The sequence below is a fragment of the Caretta caretta genome, chromosome 12 (genome assembly GCF_965140235.1).
Source record: "Caretta caretta isolate rCarCar2 chromosome 12, rCarCar1.hap1, whole genome shotgun sequence".
Taxonomy (NCBI): Eukaryota; Metazoa; Chordata; order Testudines; family Cheloniidae; genus Caretta; species Caretta caretta.
Genome location: NC_134217.1, coordinates 9,083,571 through 9,097,844, shown reverse-complemented (window position 1 = coordinate 9,097,844; position 14,274 = coordinate 9,083,571). Strand labels below are relative to the sequence as shown.

The following is a 14,274-nucleotide window of genomic DNA, read 5'->3' as shown; positions in this document are numbered from 1 at the left end:
GGCTCAGAGAGAGGAAATACTATCATCCCCATTTTGCTGATGATAAACGGAGTCTGAGAGGATTAAGTGATTTGCCCACGGCCACACAAGGAGTCTGTAGCAGAGCTGGCAACTGAAGACCAATCTCCTGAGTCCCAGTGCGGTGCCTTAGCCACCCAACTGTTCTTCCTCTCCTTTTTGTGAAACTGTGAAATGCAAAAGCTGCACCTGCAGAAGTGGAATGGCGATTCAACACTGCCTCCTTTTCACTTTGTAACAGGACAGCTCTGCCACTGCACACGACTCCTGGCCTCCAACACGCCCAGGTGATTCCTGTGGCTCTCCGTGAGACGCTACCCGGAAAGCTTCAATAGGTTCAGCTGACTTCTAGATATCGACACTCACAGGCCCCAGGCCATCGCAACCAGCTATGAGTCCTTCCCTAGCCCACCAAAACTACACCATGAATTGTCTAGTGTGTGCGTGGGCGATTGCTTCTTCCCCCATAGGCTGTAACAGTGTCTTCTTAAGCAGTGTTCGCAGCTACTAGTGCCTTAGGGAGAACAGGGTCTGAACTTGGATCCCCCACTTAGCTGTTGCTACTAATACCAGCCTCAGCTCCACCATGTTTTTAAGATACGGGCAGCTCAGAGTAAGCATGAGACCAACAAACTCCTCTTCCCACGTGATCTGAGCCAGGCTTGGAAGCCAGGTTTTCAGAGGTGAAGGATCGGGAGCCGCCACGTTCCCACCCTGGAGCCGTTTTAGTTTATAGCTGGGGGAAGAAAAGTGATCAGTAAAGGTGGTGGCTTTGAACGCTGCACTACATTTAACAGGGAGGAAAGCACAGAGCAACCGAGAGTTCACACTGAGCATTTTGGAGAGGAACCACGGGGGATTGAACGAAGCATCCCATCAATAACCATCAGCGTCAATGCTGGAACATTACTGTACAAAATGGAAACCAGAGTGAGCTGCAGTACGGAAAAGCATGCTCCAAAATACAGAAAAGGAGAGCTACCCAATTGCCTCCTTACATTGGCCTCCGACTTACGCTTGAGGATGACCTCAGCGTCTGTGAGCAGAAAGGATGCAGGTAACCCAGCAAGTCTCAGAGGAGGTGGGTAGCGATGTGTGGGCAGGGAGGTCACTGCACAGGCCTCCTGGGGTGGAAGGATGAGATATATCCATTACAATCACCTTTAAAGGGACCTGAGACCCATCCACTAAGGGACAACTTCTGAAACTCAAATGGAAGGAATTTCAGGAAAGCAGGATGGCTCAAATGTGTTGGCATTCAAGGCATGGCTAATTGCAACGCCCATTTCCATGTCCTCTCCTCCCTCATCATTTGTATTTTTACTACTACAGTATCTTATGTATCTATAGTGTAGCTCTTCTGATCCCTAAGGAACCCAAAGGATATTACAAACTAACATGTAAATACTTCTCCCAGCACTGAAATGGAGCCACCTCTACGGTTGAACATGGCAGCTGTTTCTGCATGCACTGCACTACACAACAGTTAAGACAAGACAGGAAGAATACCACACTGAATTAAAACATCAAGGGAACTTAGGTCGGCAGAATTCTGTCTAGTGGACTGAGCTGAGCATGGATCTGAAAGCACAGAATATCTAGAATGTAATCCACGCTCTGTCACCTATTCACCGTGTGGCCTTCAGCAAGTCCCTTGGTGCCCCAATCTCAGTGGGATAATAACTAATAATAACTGTGTGCCATGCATCAACTGAGACCCAGTGAGATAGAAATCCATTCATTGCAAACTCTGCCTACAACAAGAAGCTTGAGTCGGGTGACTCTTCCTCTAAGTGGCATCAAATAGCTTAAAAAACAACAACACCCCAGCACTCAATATGCCGCATGGTGTGGAGACTAGGGAAGCAGGAAGACTCATCAAATCCGGTTAGGTGCTGTTCTCTGCTGTGCTGTGTCACGTCAGGTCACAGGCTGATTCATGTAACAGGACATGACCCAATCTAATCTACCCAAATGATATGCGGCTCATTGGAAAATATATTGGGGACAAGTTGCCAATTCAGGGAGCATTCTCAAATCAGATTGCATTGTTTCTGAAAGTTAATTGCACCATTAATCACACACACATGCACACACAAGGGGTTGTTCCTCATCAGAGCATCTACACAAGGCATTTTCTCTCTCGGTAGCTGTTTTGGTTGCCCGAAAACGGACAACCCCTTGCAAAGTTCCCTCTCCAGCGGCTTTCAGCAGCTTTTTGTCCTTTGATCTCTTTAAGCTAGTTACATGTGCATATTGTAAGCTCTAGCTTTGCTCTTCTGCTGTAATGCCTTCGGAAAGGCTGTGCTCCAGATGTTCAGGCATTTAGCAAATGGACTTTTCAGACTCTTTGGCAGTGTGTTTCTGTTAGCTTTCAATTCATATTTGATGCTGGGTTATGTGGGGCATTGAAATGACCAGACTCTTCCCTGCACAGTTGAGGCAACCGCTGTTCTTTTAACCAACAGCCCGTTTAAAGTATCAGTGTTGGGTTTTTAGCAGAGAGAGAACAGGAGCAGTGCTGCATGTCCTTGTGGTATCTGCCCTTTATTCTTCTGTTCATGCTAATCGGATTTTAGAGAAAAGTTGGGATGGGGTTAAAAGCTACCGAGCTCTTTGATCATTTCTCTCCTCCCACCTCCACCGAAATGAACCAAACCAAGAATAGCAGAAGATCTATTCTCTTGGATATCAAGGCACTGCTCAAGACCATATGCACGACTGATGTGTTAATCTGTATGTCTGTCACACGCCAACTGAATGATCAGATAGCAGTAAAAGTCTGCCACAGTTTGTGATGCAACAGACAAAGAAAGGGTCACTGCAGGGAAGGGACTGCTCCTCCAAAGTTAGTAAATAGGGATAAAGAAAGAACTGGAATGCTGAGAGCACATCTGAGGCCAGATCCTGTGAGGTGCTGAGTGAGCACCAGCAATTCCTGTTCACTCAGGGCCAGATCCAAAGCCCTTCTAAATCAATTGTAGAGTCTTTTCATTGATTTCAGTGGGCTTTGGATTAGGGCCTGGGTTTCACACTACTCAGGACTGGGCCCATGGGCTGGAAATCTCAAAAGAACAGGCCCAAACCAAGAAGTTTAGAGCTGTATGAAAATTATAAAGTAGAGGTAATAACTTTACACTTATACACTGTCTCCCATCCATAGATCTCAAAGCACTTTATAAAGGCGGGTAAGTATTATTACCCCAGTTTTAAAGATGGCAGAGCTGAGGAACAAGAGAGGTAAGTGCTCAAAGGCACTCAGTGGCCCTCTCCTCCTAACTTCCAATGAGCTGTTCTAACTAAGAGTCACCCAGCCTCTTAAATCATTTTTAAAATGTTAACTGGAGTCTTCAAACCTCAGAAAAGGTTTGCTAAAGAATTCTGGGTAAAAGGTTGGATTATCTTTTATAGGAAACAAACTTCCTTGTATTTATTGAACTGAGTAACAATTTGATGCTTATTTGATTCTTGTTATCTAGTTACTAATTTTATATAAAATGATATATTGGGAAAACTTCAGTGGAGAAGAGTGAAATCAATGGATTTTCCAAGATCTTTACTTTCTGCCAACCCCCGTCACTAATTGCATGGAGTTTTGGAGGAGAAAAATAATTTACAAGTGGATTTTTCAGTTCCCCAAAGCAGCAGTTAAAATGGAAGCAGGAATTCAGAAGCTGCTTGGCTCATCAACATGCTTCCAGGCAGATGCATGTCAATTTTGCATGTTGCATATCTGGCAATTTGGGGCGCTGCGCATCTGGCATTTCCCAAATCCCCAGGACTACTGCAGGTTTGTGGTTTTTGCTTTGTACAACTGAAATTTTGGCACATTACACACCTGGCATTTCCCAGTGCCCCAGGAATACTGCAAGGTTTCCCCCTTACACATGCACATCTGGCAGTCCCCAGTTCCATAGGGATACCTAAATCCTCCTGCAGTTTCAGTTAGACATGATATTTCTCCCTCCCTACCCCAGCTGTTGTATAGTGTGGCTGTGTACTGTCTGAACAACTGCTGTGGTCCTCCCCAGGGATCTGGTTTTGGTGATGGATAGAATGGTTAAGGCATGTTATGTCGATCTTTTTCCTGTCAGGCGCTGTCCATGTCCACACTACGAGCGCTACAGTGGCAAAGCTACCGTGCTGGAGCTGCGCTGTTGTAGAGCCACAGTGTAGACGCTCCCTAGAGTGAAGGAAGGGGGTTTTCATAGCTGTAGTTAATCCGCTTCTCCGAGAGGAGGCAACTAGGTCAACAGAAGTATTCTTCCCCTGAGCTAGCCATGTCTACACCTGGGGTTAGGCTGGTGTAGCTACGCTGCTCAGGGGTGAGAATTTCCACACCTCGAGCAACAGCACTGTGTCGATCTACATTTTAAGTGTAGACCTGACCGAAGGTACTGAACCGGGGCTCAGGGCCCAGCTCTGACACAGATCTCCTGTTTGACCTTGGACAAGTCACTTAATCTCTCTGTTCCGTCTCTCAAACTGGGATAATAATTGAGACTCCAGACGTTCTGGGGTAGGGGCTGTCTCTCACTTGTGTCTGTGGGGTCTTCGATTTGGGGCCTCTGAGGGGATGTCTGTATTTGAGTTGGGAGATGGGATTCCCGGTTTGGATCCACACTACCTCTGCTCATGCTAGTGCCTAAAAATAACAGCATGGCTGGGGTGGCGTGGGCAGCTGCTCAGACTAGCCGCCTCGAGTACAATCCCACCGGACCCCCCTAGGTGTGAATTCGGACAGCTAGTCCACGCCACTGCTCCTGCCATGGTGGCTACGCTGCTGTTATTATGCCCTAGAGTGAGTGTGTCTGAATCTCTGGGAATCACAACTCCCAGTTCAAATGTCGCTGTACCCTAAGTGTTACTGTATTAATAATAATCAGAGCACACCAGGCTCCTTCTAAGCACCTGCATCACCTATTGACTTTAATGGGCATTTTAGGGGCATAGTTATTTTCAGGATTTGTCTTCAGCATAATAGGTGTTTGTTAATGTATTTCTTACAGGTATAGTGACTATTGATGGGGACAAACTACCTGCAGCTGTAAAAGGACCCAGCCAGGGTTGCATGTCCTAGCAATCCGCCAGTCTACCATTCAAACCTTCACCTTGGGGGCTCATTACAGACCAGCCCAGGAAGGTTTACAACAGACGAAAGGGTGGCGGGGGGGAAGAGGATGCCGTGCTGAAGTGAAGTGAGTCATGAGACTCCATACTGTAAAGCCCCCTCCTGCCTGTCAGCAGCTGCTGCTCCTCCTTTCCAGGTAGCAGAGCTGGCTGTCTTCCCTGAATGAAATATTAAAATCTGAGCTGCATGGAGGAGCGGGGGATGGAGGAGCAGGTTGCCACAATGGGAGGAAACCACCCTGGCCTATTTCACAAGCTGCTGCCTCCTGAGTGGTCACTTGTTATCAGGATGGGGATGTGGTCCAGGCAAAACCAGCTGGCTTTCTCCAGAGCTCTGGAATTCTTTTTAGATCCCTGCTCTCTGATTTCAGCTCTGGGAGAATAGCATCCCTGTGCTTCATTCCCCCATGGTGCCACTGCGGTCCCTTTCTGAAATCTTACACACACACCCCCACCCTGGGGTAATTAATAAGTGACATTAATGCCTCTCTCTCTCTCAAAGCCATCCCACAAAAAAGAAAGCAGGTTGCAGATGGGCTGGTTTTGATTCAAATCCTAGGTGGCATTCACTCTGTGTTCCCCCTTCGTACGGTTCCTCTCTCATTTGGCTTTGAGAGGCTAAAAATAGAGGATTTGCAGACGACACGAACAGACAGCTCCAGCCAGCCACTTCCAAACCCAGATCTCAGCTAGAGGCGGTTCACAGGCACATTTCACACCGCGCGCCTGTCACCAGCCCCACAAACTATGTTATCAATCTGCCTTGCTGTGTTCCAGCCCCTTTGATCTCCCCCTTTGGGCTCCGAGAGGACTGTACATCGCAGCATCCCCCTGGCAACAGCCGCTGTGTGTGCTCAGCGCTAAGAGGGCCCTGATAAGCCAGCTCTTTGCTAGATGAGCCGAAACGCACTGGAGGCCCATGCCAAAGCTCACTGAAGTCTGTGGGCATCTTTCCATTGCCTGCCACGGGCTTTGGATCAGACTCTAGGTCTGCTGTTTGCACTCGTGATAGGGGATGTTTACGAGGGGTAAAGAACCCCAGTGCTTTCTGTGTGTAAGCGGGGGAATAGTCCCGCTATTGTGGGGAACCTTCCTGGCTTCTGCACTACCCCGGTGAAGTGGGCTAGCGAAAGGATCTGAGTCCTCGCTCCCACTTCCTTTACCCAGTGGCCTCCCTGCCCTTGAGGACTCCCCTTCCACTCTCCTGTCTGGCAGAGTCCTTGTAACCCCAACAGGGCTGGACCCAGGATTCCTGGGGGGCTCGACCTCCAACCCTGCTGTGGTCTCCTAGGACAGGGGCTAGGATGTCCCCACTCCATGGTACTCTCTCTGCACTGGGCACTTCTCTGACCCACTGACCATTACATACAAGTTAAAGCAAATGCAAGTAATTTAATCAACAGTTTATTTTAAAAAGAATAAGGGAAAATGGGAAAGGAAACACATCACCCTGCTCTGTGGCAGGGAACATCACAAACAGCGTCTCTGGGATTTCAGGGCAGTTCACAGTCTGCTCCTTGTAAGTCCCAGGCCTTCTTCTGAGGACCTGGCTTTGCTGCAGGGATGCTGCGGGTTGGACACTTGCTCTGGTGGTGGCCTCACGCTCTCAGGCTCTAGGTGGCAAGGCCCTTCTTGCCAGCGTTGCCCCCTCCCTGTCGGGGTTACCAATCCCCCTCCAAGTCTGGCCTGCAGAGCCTCCTGGCTGAGGCGTCTCCCTGTGTTGGGCCCGCTGCCCAGGGTCCCCCTGCCCAGCTCTGCCCAGCTGGTCACAATACCCGGCCCTGGACTGCTCCAGCCCCAGCTCCAGCTAGACTCTGTCTCAGCATGGCTGCTGCTCTGCCTCCAGCTCCCTGGGCTGCTTCTCTGGCCCCTCTGGCTCTGGTTGCTGCAGCTCTGCTCCCAGGGCAAGTCTGCTCTCTCTGGGCTGTGCTTCGAGCTTTGGGGCTGCAGCTCTGCTCCCAGGACAGGGTCTGCTCTCTCTGGGCTGCTTTTCTGGTCCCTCTCGATCTGGCCCAGCTCTGCTCCCCAGCTCAGCTTGGGCCCCTGTTTTCTCCTTAGCTCGGCCCCACTCTGACTGACCCAGGCAATTCCAGCTCACACGGAGGAGGGGACCTCCCTGGCCTCCTGACTCCCTGTTTAGCCTGCCCGCCCTGTCATTCAGGCTGACCTGGAGCACTGGCCTCTCCTCATTGTTCCTGGGGACTGTCAGTCTCAGGGTCCTGATTCCCCCTCGACCCTTCCCCCTTTTAGTACTGGGAGCTAGCAACTAAAACATCCCCGCTGAATGTTAGTAAGGGGGCAACAGTCCCCTTACATGTACAAACTCTTGGTGGAAGGGAACACCAGCTTAAGAAGGGAACAGCACGACAAACAGGGAAATCACAATAGTGACCAAATAGCAATATCACCCATCGTTATTAGGCAGGTACTAAATGCGGGTTTTCCTTTACATGAAGTATGCACCACGGCAGCCTTGACTGCGCTGGGCTGAGGCTGTCTCCTGCAATCCTCTGTGCAATCAAAACAACGTATTCAAAACAATAACACGGTCCGCGTTTGCTTCTTCTCTCCCCTTTTTGAGAATGCTCTTTGCTTGGTTTCTGTGGAAACCAGGGAGTTCACATGTGGTAGCGAAACTCCCTGTATTATTTTCCACCCTTCAGGAGCAGTCTCGGGACTGGATTTTGGGGGGGGATCTGCATTTGCACATGGCTGCTCTGAAGGGGGGCAGGACGTGGACCGCACTCCCCCCACCAGCCTCGGGAAGAGTCACCGCTGCTTTGTTGGTAAACTTCCTAAGAATAACATGGCCTGTGGGCCATTCAGATCGCACATGGCTATTCGCCCTTACAACGCTGGCCGCATTTCCGAGCTGGCCAGTGGCAGGCAGGCGAAAGCAACACAGTTCAATCAAATAATTCATCGCACTTCGCACTCTTACAGCAATAGATGGCACTACAGGGGAACATGGCCTTCCTTCAGCTTTGTTGATGTGCCCCTCGGCGTAGGACTTGTGCATTTGCATGGCTGGGTCCCCCCCACACACACAATGCCTGAGCTCTTCAAACTCAGCCTTTCAAATCCCAACCAAACCAACTCTTTGTAGGCAGTTGGAGATCTCCTTTCATTGGGGAACTTCCAGTTACACAGGCTCCAAAGCGTTCAACCGCAAACCCTACCCTGCCCTCATGCTCTCTGCATTGATGGGGATGCCAGCAGATGTGGTGATTCCCGCAGGAGGAAAAGCTAGGGAGCAACCTGGATTATCTGGTACCTCTCTTGTCGCACACACGTGCCCGGCTGGTGGGGAAGCTGGTGAGGCGATGCAGGTGGCATTGACGCCAGCATGGAGATGGCATTGGTGCAGCTCTCTGGCTCCTTTTCACTGCACCCAGATGGTGTGGTGCGGAGGCAGCAGAAGCTCTCTTTGAGTGGAGGTAGGGAGCTGAAGTTTGGGGTCAGGGACGTGTGCCGAGGAGTTGGCAGTGCAGAGGGCTCCAGCAGTGAGGAGGTTGGCAGGGCAGGCTCTCACCTTGGCCTTGAGATGCACCGCTGGCTGGGGAAGCAGATCCCCGATTGCTCCCGGATTCTCAGATGCTGCCCGTGGCCTAAAGTATTTTATTTCTTTTGGGGCTGGTACAGTGCCTGAGAAGAGTTCTCTCTGATGTGGACCTTACCCCCATTAAACGCATCCCGTTGGACCATTACAAGGTGCTTTACATGGGCCTCACCTTGATGACCACTCAGAAACTACACACAGGATGCCAGCCTTCATCACCCACTAGTTAAATTTTCAAACACGCCCCTTTGCGCTTTCTCCCCTGCCACCCCTTGTGTGTGGGAGGAGCTCCCCATAAAAAGCCACAAAGCTACCTCATTGTTCTCCTTCAAATCCCTCCTTAAAACTTGCCTTTGCTAGGATGCCTGCAAAAAACACAGCCACAAGTAGGCAACTGGTGACCATGCTGATCAGTATTGCCTTGTGGTTTCCTTAGGCTCCCCCTTGTCTGCTCGTCGTAACCATCTAAGTTCTAAACTTAGTTTGTAAACTCCTTGGGGCAGCGACCTTCTTTACATTCTATAGCACCTAACCCAGTGGGTCCTGCTCCAATACATATACTTAAAATAATCATAATAAATAACAATAATTAATATGCAGCTTCCTCTGGGATGAAACATGAAAGCTGGTTAACAGTGCACAGTTATACTATCCAACAGTTTAGGACAGGAAGTGAAGAAGAAAACCCTACCCAACCACAATGACCAAAGGAGGGGAGAATGTAATTACCAGAGTTGGAATCTGGCTACTATGTCAATTCTTGCAAAAAGTTCTGTGGGATCAGTACTTTGGTTTTACATCTACTCCAAAATATGGCACCCCTAGCATTTCAACAGCGCACAGCACCATTCTCGGGACTTATTTCAGCATTGACTCAGAAGGAAGACTGCTACCTACTGAATTATCAAAACCACAACCTAGAACCTTTCATCAGGGGGAGGGATAGCTCAGTGGTTTAAGCATTGGCCTGTTAACTCCAGGGTTGTGAGTTCAATCCTTGAGGGGGCCATTTAGGGATCTGGGGCAAAAATTGGGGATCAGTTCTGTTTTGAGTTAGATTAGATGACTAATTGGGTTAGGCTAGATGAGCTCCTAAGGTCCCTTCCAACCCTGGTATTTTTATGATCTGAATACTGATATATAACACACCTACATATATATATATATATATATATATAAAACAAAATTAATTAAAAAAAGGTCATTTCAAAATGAAAAAAATCAAAAGGCTTTGTTCTGAAACAATGTCAGAACTTTCTTTTCCCATTTCCTTCCAACAACGACATTTTGGTGAAATTGACACTTTTCATGAAAGTGAAACATGAAGTGTTTTGATTTCAGTAAAAAATGGTTCCACCAATTTTTTCCCACCAGCTCTATTTATCAATAGTACATAATTGCCTCTAGGTACATGAATGAAAAACAATAGCCAGCCCAGCTGTGCTAAACTGTCAGCGAAGCAAGAGTCAGGACAATTCAAAAGGAGGAATCAGGAAAATAAAAAACTAAACCAAGATTAAGCAGACTCCTTTCATATTACAAGCAGTGTCCCAACATTTAGCCTCACGGCTTTGTGCAAGTTGGTTGACAGAGTGTTTGAAAGCTGGATTTTTGCATGCATCAAAACTCCAGAAGCATTATAAAAAGAAGGTACCTGAAACTTCTCTTCCTTCTGGCTGTTCGGAATGGATTCATTCAAAGAGACAATAGTAAAGTGACCCTCACGTCATGTTCTTTTGCAATGAAAAGCACTCCAGCATCGACCCAGAGGTGCAAAAGCAGCACTTTGACTTATCATACAGCACTCCTTGGCTCACCGTTCTTAGAATATCGGGGTTGGAAGGGACCTCAGGAGGTCGTCTAGTCCAACCCCCTGCTCAAAAAGCAGGACCAATCCCCAATTTTTGCCCCAGATCCTAAACTGGCCTCCTCAAGGATTGAACTCACAACCCTGGGTTTAGCAGGCCAATGCTCAAGCCACTGAGCTATCCCTCCCCCTTGCTTTAGCAACCCCAAGGCCCCTCATTCCCACCTATAGCCACAGAGGCTGCATCCTCTCTAAGAATCTGAGGATTCGTCTTCCTTGACTGGAAGCAGAATGTAGTGATGGTCCCTGGAGAAATACCGAATGTGTGAGATTGCCAGCAGAGTTTTGCAGACCCAAGAGATTTAGGAAGGGAGGGTCTTGCTGCCCCAAGTACATGTCTAGCATCTTGGATGGGATCATACTCAGCATTTACACTACCAGCTTGAAGTGCAGACATATCCTTAGTGAGAGCCAGGTCCTGCTCCAAGAATTCCTAACCTATATAGGCACAAGCTGGGAGAAAGAAAGTATTTTTACCTCCATTTTACAGATGGGAAACTGAGGCACACAGCGCTCACCCAAGGTCACGCAGAGAGTTTGTTGCAGAACCTGAGTGCTAGTCCAGTGCCCTAACCACAAAAGCAATGATCTCCCCATTTCCTTGAACTGATTTATTTTACCAGTTTTACTTCAATTATTCATGAAGCGAATTAAACCTACAAACTCAACCTCCGCACAGTGACTTGTAACCACAAATATCTGTGCCATATTCCCTGAAAGTGTTTAAAATGTTTTTATGACATTGGATCCTTGCTAATATAACTACTGACCCTGGATAATCGTGCCAGCTGGTGTGTTTCTAACTGATCTTGCCCTGCACTTATGAGGATCTCTGAACAGGGTCCACAGCTAACGGTTTAGCAATTACACTGGGCAAAACTGGTACCACTCACACCCAGAGACCTATGACAAACTAACGTTTCATGAGTTGCCCTTCATCTCAGCCACTTTCTTCTGGACGCTGTTCCCCACTGCCGCTGTATGACGAGATCAGATTCTCCAAGAATTGGGCAGGAGAGGATGGAAGCCAGTTCTGTTAGGGTCCCTACAGGATACAGTGTGTTAGACATTTCTCTGCTTTGGCAGGCAAGAGACAGATCCATCACTGCTTGCACTCCTATAACCTCTAAGCGCTCTGAAAAGATGCAGGAAATCTATAAATTCTTTCAGAAATGCAGCTGGGGAGAATATGGGGCTTACGTGACTGATGCTCCAGTGACAGATGTTTTGAAATTGACATGGTATATCTGTTTTTAAAGGCAGCAGGGTCTATCATGCTTTTTATCTGAACAGCACTCAGCAAGCTTAGTGCACACACTCACGAACACACTGTAAAAAACCCCTTCGTTGCTGGGCAGAACATACATCTGTCTGTCTGGCTGTTAGAGAGACAATAGCTTCTATTGGACCAACTTCTGTTGGTGAGAGAGACAAGCTTTGGAGCTTACACAGACCTGAAGAAGAGCTCTGCGTGGTTCAAGAGCTTGTCTCTCTTGCCAACAGAAGCTGGTCCAATAAATTAGCTCACCCACCTTGTCTCTCCAATATCCTGGGACTGGCTCAGCTGCAACAACACTGCAGACAATCTACACCTGTTTTTCAGCTGATGTTCCACCGGAATTCCTGGCACAGCACCTTCATCAAGTAGTTCAGGTAGGGGGTATTGTTTGCCTGTTTTGGCTGCTACTCTCCATTCATCAACACTGCAGCGATTTAACTAGATTTGGGCAGCCACTCCCAACCAAGAAATCGAAGAGGCACATCCTCCACGGTGCAGTCCTTCACTCTAGGCTGAGGCAAGGGGGATGTTTTAAAAAGAAGACCTGCACTCCTTCAACAGTTTTCATAAGCACATTAGATACATTAGTTGAAAGTCCCACAATGCCGAGATGTCCGCTGTTTGATACGCTAAATTGTTCAAGCTCCTCAAACTTCTCATGTCAGGCATGCTTTCCAGTCCTCGGATCATTCTTGTAGCTCTTCTCTGCACCCTCTCCAATAACGACCATAGCAGATGGCCCTGAAAAGCAACTCTGAACATGTTCCATATTTTGTGTGTCACAACAGCTTCCCGATCATATTTGCTCAGTTTAAAAGGAAGAGATGTTTTTTTTTCTAATTGCCAGCTCTGCAAACTATGCATAGGCTCTGAAGGCTGGGTTCTGCCTGGCTCACATGTAAGAAAGCTTCTGAAGTGAGAACGTAGTTAAGAACTCTGTTGATAATGCTCCAGCTAGAATAGAATCCGGCTCACACTCTTATAGCTGTGATGTCTCTGCAGAGCTAATGGGAAAAAAGAACAGTATCAACTTATTTTAGGGAGTAAAATTGCACATGGTGAACATGTCTACTGAGTAAAAAAGGGGCCATTTTTGCACCCTCATTTTTTCAGAATAGCACCCCGCTCCAATACGCTCTTTGACTTCACTCAAAGATTGAAATATTCTGGAGATTTATTTAAACAGTTATTTGGCCAAGCCACAAGTGTAAGGGCTATTCTTTATTGTTTAGCTCTTGCTGTTTCATAACAAAGGATCTGGGGGCTTGCAGATTTGAAGTGTGCTTTATTTTTTTTATTTATTTTGTAAGTAAAAGCCTAAATCTCAGTTGCAAGCTGAAACTGATTTATCGGCCATAAGCTCCGTAAGCTCTGGCATGCCATAAATAGCAGTATTCAGAGGGCGCTGCAAATCGTTGCTCCCTTGGTAAGCTGAAATGTAGCAATTTCACCCCATTCGAGCCCCTTCTAGCAGCCAAAATTAATACATAAACCACAACCAGGATTTGAACGCAGGGTTTGTCACAGTGAAAAAGTCCCTGATCTAAAGACCACTGAAGTCATGGAAAGATCAGGTCCATTAACACCAGTGAAAGTGATGGGGGAGCAAAGTATTGGGAGCTCCGCTTTAGCAAACAGGCTACTAAGCAGCTTGTAAATCTCCACTGACGGGGCCGTGGAATTTTTATACGTTCAACCAGAAAGCCATATAAAGAGGCCTCCAATCCATTCTCACACATAACTAGCACTAGCATATGTGTGCAAATTAGGTAAGCTGCAGACCTGGAATTCTTTCCATCAAGGTTACTGAGTTCAGCTTGAGCCGTGCATGTTACATGGTGCAGGTTTGTGAGATCTAAACATGAGGAAGTGTAACTTACATAATGATGGCCTGGTGTCCAGATGATGTCATGGGGCTGAAAATATCTCCCCAGGAGAGGGAACTCACGTTATCAGGAAGAGACAGCAAATAGTAATGGTGGATTCAATTGTTGGAAGTATAGATAGCTGGGTTTGTGATGACCGGGAAAACTGCATGGTGAGTTGCCCGCCGGGTTGAAGGTTGCGGACCTCTCAAGACATCTAGATAGCCTTCTGTACAGTGCTAGGGAGGAGCCGGTGGCTGTGGTACATGTAAGTACCAATGACATAGGAAAAGATAGGAAGAGGTCCTGGAGGCCAACTTTAGGCTGCTACATAAGAGATTAAAGTCCAGGACCTCCATGGTAACTTTCTCTAAATTGCTTCCAGTTCCACACAGGGCCAGTTGCACAAGCAGAATTGCAGGGTCTTAATGTGGGGAGGAGACAATGGTGTACAGAGAAGGGATTTAGGTTGATTAGAAGCTGGGGAACTTTTTAGGAAAGGAGGAGACTATACAGGAGGGATGGGCTCCACCTAAACCAAAATGAAACCAGATTG

The 14,274-nt window shown here is 47.7% G+C and overlaps 2 long non-coding RNA genes across 3 annotated transcripts in view; one reads left to right on the top strand and one right to left on the bottom strand.

Annotated features, from left to right (window-relative positions):
* The window catches only part of LOC125620819 (uncharacterized), a 117,364-nt gene that overhangs the window by 97,456 nt on the left and 5,634 nt on the right, over positions 1-14,274 (top strand). The window lies entirely within an intron of this gene.
* The window catches only part of LOC142068647 (uncharacterized), a 64,445-nt gene continuing 59,886 nt past the window's right edge, over positions 9,716-14,274 (bottom strand). For both annotated transcript variants that reach the window (XR_012664542.1, XR_012664541.1), the window contains exon 3: positions 9,716-12,857. This is a non-coding gene — a long non-coding RNA (uncharacterized LOC142068647). The remainder of the gene's footprint in view (positions 12,858-14,274) is intronic.